Raw genomic sequence first — 6,320 nt, 5'->3', positions numbered from 1 at the left:
CGCCACCAGGATTGCAGAAGGTCTTCCGATGTGTGTTTGTCAGGGCAGCCACAGACGTGAGGGGCTGGGTTGAGCAGAGGACTCACTCACATTTTGTGTATTAATAGGCTAATGCATGAGCTTTGATCTCTACCATCTTGTTAATGTCTGCTGTCTAAGGGGAATGCAAAAGTCCAACACTACTAGAACTGTAACAATACTCGGTGTATCTTTGAATAGGTATTAACTATGGAGATTGTCTGCTAATAGCAACTTGGATGCTCTTAACACTAGTTACTCTTTCAGTCGTAAAGCATTGGTTTGCTTGGCATTAGTGGGTGCCTGTAATCTTAGCTCTGAAGGCTGAGGTAGGACACCTGCCTGTAGTACATAGTGAACCCCAGCAACGGTTTGAAGTTTGCTACAAAGGCAACTAAGTTAATTTTCTGATCAAGAATCCTGGTCCACCAACCTTAAGGACCAATGACTGCTGCTGCTTGGTTTGACATTCTGGATTATATGGATTTCTTATTATTTAATTCTTAACATTTTCATATCAGAAGGAACTGTTTTTTATTAAAATTGGGCTTTTATTTATATTAGTAGCATTTTATAATAAAAAAATTTTGGTAAAAAAGAAAACCCAACCAAGTAAGTTAACTTATTGGACTATAACCTGAGATTTTATAAAAAGTTAAGGTTTTTTTTTTTTTTTTTAATATAACAACCTACACACTTTGTACCTTACATTTTAAATGGAATCCACAGTATGACAGGGAAACAGATTTAATAGCTTTTAGCGTATTAAAATATTTTAAATGAATAGGTATTTCCTATGTGTACAGACAAGTATTTTTACATGGAGATGTGTTCTGATACCTGAATTAGGTTTTAACCATCTTGAAACTAAGATGATAGGAACTGGAGAGGTGGCAGGATTGTGGATTGGAGTTTGGATCCCCAACACCTACATAGAAACGGTAGGCATGATGTCCTACCTGTAGTCCCAGCATGCTGGCTGGCTAGACTAGCCAAACTGACATGCTCCTGCTTGTATAAGAGATGCTGCCTCATTAAATAGAGTAGTAAATAATGAGGGAAGACACCCAATGTCAACTTCTGGTCTCTCCATGTACATACACATACATATGTACTGTACACATGTACACACACATGAATGTTCACATGCTGCACACTAACTAAACACATGCTATCACATGCATGCATGTATACCACATGCATTTGCACACGTATACAATTAAGATGGTATTAATAGGGCCTAAGAGTGATATTGTGTACACATTCTATCAAGCGACTTGTATTTTGATAGCACACTATCAGTTTTAATTAGAGTCTCCAAATTATGTTAATCTTCATCAATAAAGCCATATTGTACTTATTTTCCAGTGTCCAGCAGACAGATTGTATGTGGTACCATCTGTTCTGTAGGCAGATTCTCTTCAGGAACATCTAGATGATGTAATGACAGCACAAACTCCTTCCACCCGCAGGGATACTTGTAAATAATTTATGTATGGGTCTATCACTATTTAAAGGTCATTAATGTACTTTGGGAAGTTTTAAGGGTTTTAAGTTACTTTATGGTATTACCAATTGTCATATAAGTTTTAGGAAAAACAAAACAGATAACAGTGGCACATGCTTGTAATTCCAGTGCTTGGGAGATCAAGGCAGGGGGATCAGAAAATTCAGGTCATCTCAGCTGTGTCCTGGAGACATGTCTCAAGGGGGGAAGTGTCATAACTACAGTGCTCTCCATTTTTTACCTCCTTCCCATCCGTCCTCTTTCTCTTCCCGTATTTGCTTTGTGATGGTGAGGATCCATTCTGGGACATCTCACATGCTAGATGAGCATTGCCCCTGAGCTTCATCTCCAGCCCCTTCAAATACAGTTCCTAAAGCAAAGCTAAATGCTTTGTCCGAAGTGCTAAGCTTCTTAGGGGCTGCTGCCGTTTTATAGATGTACAGCAAAGTCAGTGATTTTTACCCAGGGGTTATGCTTAAAATCTAACATCTACTCAGGATAGATTACAACAGGAAGGACTTGGTTTACCTCTCCTGTTCTGCGCATTGACAATGGTTGTATTTATGTCTTTGAAAGACCTCCAGTATGTAAGAGTGTAGGGACATTTCTAGTAATCAGGAATGTCTAACTGTACCTTTATAGAGCTTATTCCCTCATCTAGAGGACCATAAACATTTGCATATCTGTAACTTCTGGGAATTAAAAGAAAATTGTGAATGGTATAGACAGAACTAGTTTGTGACTCAGTAGATATTATAATTTTATAAACCTTATCTTTGTGTTGAGTAATCAAGAGTAAAGATATTCTCCAGGAACCTGGCACAAATTCTAGAATTAACTTTAGAATTTTTTATTTGGAGAATTGTATTAGTCTCTTCTTCAGCAGAAGGGAATTTTCCCAGCTCTAGTCATATAGGATGAATTTCTTTTTCTGTGTAGCTTGTCTTTTCCAAACATATGTTTTTTGTGAATAAGAAATTAAATTCCATGAGGCTGGAGAGATGGCTCAGCAATTAAGAACACTTGCTATTTTTTCAGAGGGTCTGAGTTTGGTTTCTAGCACCCACACGGTGGCTCACAGCCATCCAGACCTCCCGTTTTAGGGTGTCCAGTGCCCTCTTCTGGTCTACACAGGTACCGGGCATGTATAGTACATATACATACATGCAGATAAAATATATGCAATAAACAAACAATTGAATCTAAAAAACCTTTCCCTCCCAATTTAAAAAAAAAGTTAAATTCCTTCAAATATATTTTGAAATTTTCAAAAGAGCTGATGAATCTCTGCCACAATTAAAAAATTATATTGCAGATGTATTCATTTCTTCTCAATAGTAGTGTGACATTACATAAGGTATGTTTATGCTTAATATTTAATAAAACAAATATTAAGCATAAAATGCTTAAGCACCTGGAAGTACCTGTAGTTTCATTAAAAATAGCTTTTATATTTCTTTGCTATGATTTATGAATGTGTTAATTATATAAAACTTAACAGGAAAGTGAAATGATTAGTTTTACATTGGCCCTCAAGTAATTAAGCGAGGTGTTTGTAGAGTGTCCCTTCAGAATGCTTGGAGCAATTAGTGATCTTGAAGTGTTGTTCACATTATATTTTTTATTGTTTTGTTTTTCTGAGATAAGGTCTCCCTATATAGCTGTGGCTTGTTTGGCATTATCTTTGTAGCTCAGACTGGCCTTGGGCTCACAGCAATCCTCCTGCCTCAGCCTCCTGAGTGGGTTTGCAGATTTGAGCCACCATATTCTGCCCGATTTTGTAGTTCTTAATAGCTAAAGGAACAGTTTGAAGATAATAATTTCTTCTGCAATCATTTCATGTCTGTCTAATTTAAAATCTGTTACTTCCTTAAAAGGAGCTAATAAAGGTTATGTACTCTTATATCCAAGTTTCATACCAACTCTATGTGAGTTTGGATTTGTGTATATTCTGGTTTTGTGTGTGTGTGTGTGTGTGTGTGTGCTTGTTTGTGTGCCAGCAATATTTGTATACAACTTAACTTATTTTTCTCAAGTATTAAAATTACATATATAAACCATAGTCTCTGTTTCCTTTTGTCGTATTCTGAATGCATTTTGTTTATTTGATCCATGTTGGAAACTGCATATATAAAACCCATAAAAGAGTTTGAAATCTTAGGTTATTTTAAATGTTTTCATTGTATTGCTCCTAGATGTTTGCTTCAGAAAGGCTTGACTTGTAGTTAATAATTCTGAAGTAATAGAAGCCGTCAATTATTAAAGTCAAATTCTACAGGTCACACAAACCAGTTTCATACTTTGATGCAATGTGAATATATTTGAGGTCCTTGTCTTTTTTTTTTTTTTTTAATGACCAGAGCAATTATAAAAAGCAGTTAATCTAGTATCTATTTCTGTGCTGTTTCCAAGAGTGAAATCCAAATCATGGTTGGAGTTTTATATTTTCCTAGCTTTTTATAAATGTAAAAAAACTTAAACATAAATTCATTTTGTGACTTTAGAAAACATTGGGAGCACTTAAAATCTTGTTGAGTAAGTCTGAAAGTACAGACAAATTTTATCATAGTTTTTCAGTGTCTATACTGTTTATGTAAAAAACCACAACCTTGATATAATATAGTGTATTTCTATCTTTCTACTGGTTACAGGTTACCTCAATACATACCTACTAAATATTAACCTCCATGGCTTGTTTTTTAGGATTTCGTATAGTGCACGTATTGGAAGTTATCAGTTTCTATGTCACTTTAAATTATTTCACATATTACAAAAGTATGAACAAGTTTGCCACATAGTAGACAATTAGCATTTTATATAAATAATATTGTATTTTTATTTTTACAATGTATCCTGATCCTTTTCACCCCTGGTCTCCACATCCCCCCCCCCAATTTCCTCCAGAACCATTACTCTCCACCTACACACACACACATACACACACACACACACACACACACACACACACACACACACACACGGTCCATGTCATATCTTCCTCCTTTGGAGGAGACTATCTTGCAGTAAGTGTCCTGGTCCTCTGGCTTCTATGACCCTCCTGCCCCCTCTTCTGTGATGTCCCCTGGGCCTCAAATGTAGGACTTGTGTTGTAAATGTATTAATTGGGAGCAGGCCTCCCATGCTCCATTGGTCCCTGTGCCTGGCCCTTTGTGGCTTTCTGTAGTGATGGCTCAGAACAAACTCTCTTTGAGAGTGAGAGCTGAGCTGGTCTCTGGATGTAAGAGTAAGCATTAGCATGCCCTTAGGGGATGCATGGGGTTAGGAAACAGCTATAGTCAGTTCTCCTGGTCCAGCTCAGCTCCTCCATACCCTGGGTGCTAAGTGTGGGATGTCTTCAGCAATGGGCTGTGGGAAGTACCAAGGATGGTGGCAATGGCCTATGTTGTTTATGGGGTCTCTTGGACCAACTCAAAAGGAGGGTTTCCATGCCTGGCACGGTCTTTATTATTATTATTTAGTTTATGGCTTTAAGTAGAGTATTGTCACCATAAGATTATAATTCCCTATAGCTCCTTCAAATATCCTGAATGTTATTTAGCACTATGTTGCATTTTCTCCTCCTTAGGTAAGTCTCCCCTCCTCCCTGTTTTTCTCATTTTCCTCTTCATAGCAAAAGTGTCATGGTGTGTGCATACGCCCACCGTGTGTGTGTGGAGCACAGGGGGCAACTTGATGGAGTCAGTTTTCTTCCAGCTCTTCTGAATTCCAGGGATCACACTCGGATGGCCAGGCTTGCAGCAAGCATCTCTAGGCCATCTCGTCAACCTGGAACTCACTTTCAGTGTGTGAGAAGACTCAGAGTTACCTAGTGTATATAGGATTCCTACTGCAATTGATTAAGTGAAGTTTATTTAAAGGGCAAGTTTTAAATTTATGTTTTGTACCAGACCACGATTTGCCCTCCCTCCTCTCCTCTCAGTCCCCCTCACCCCTACCTGTGTCCTGCCACCACCCCATGTCCCAAAGGAAGCCACCCACTCCTCCTTGATTTCCATTCAGAAAGGGGCAGGCCTCCCGTGGATATCAACCAGCCATGGCATAGCAAGTTGCCGTGAGACTAGGCACCTCTTCCCTCTAAGGCTGGATGAGGCAACCCAGTAAGAGGAAAGGGTCCCAAAAGCAGGCAACATATTTTCTGTGTGAGGGGTGCACATGCGTGTGAAGGCCAGAGGACAATTTGCAAGAGTTCTCTCTACCATATGGCAAAAGAGAATGAACTCAAGTCATCAACCTTGCTGACAAGTGCCTTTGCCTACTGAGTCACATCGCTGGCTTGTTACTTATTTTACCTATTAATATAATCAATAAAATGCTGAATTGCTCTTTATGTTAGCATAGCCAGAAACCAGGATTTATGTACCGTCAATGATCTGCTTTTAATTATTTCTCCTTTTTCACTTTCTTAGAAAAAAAATCTCGATGTAATTGCTTTTTAAATTAATAACCCTCCCATAGATATTGTAACTGTTAAGGTTTAGATATTGGTTTATTCTTTTTTTATTAGCCTGTTTTAGGGTTTAGTTTAATTATGAAGAATTATGAATGTTTGAAACGCTGTTATTAGAACAATGAGTTCCCAGGACTTGACAATAATGTATATAGTAGAATAAAAGTGATTATTGCAGGTCGGTGAATAAGAGCAAAATAAGTTAAATGTACTACAGAATACATATGCCAATTAAAGTCCCAGATATTATGGTGGAAATGGGTGTTGGTGAAAGGTGATATAGGTATCCCCCCTACAATCTCCTTTATTTAAAAAGAAGCTTTTTTT

This window comes from Phodopus roborovskii, unplaced genomic scaffold, assembly GCF_943737965.1.
Source record: "Phodopus roborovskii unplaced genomic scaffold, PHOROB, whole genome shotgun sequence".
NCBI classification, from domain to species: Eukaryota; Metazoa; Chordata; class Mammalia; order Rodentia; family Cricetidae; genus Phodopus; species Phodopus roborovskii.
This window is presented reverse-complemented; position numbering follows the sequence as displayed.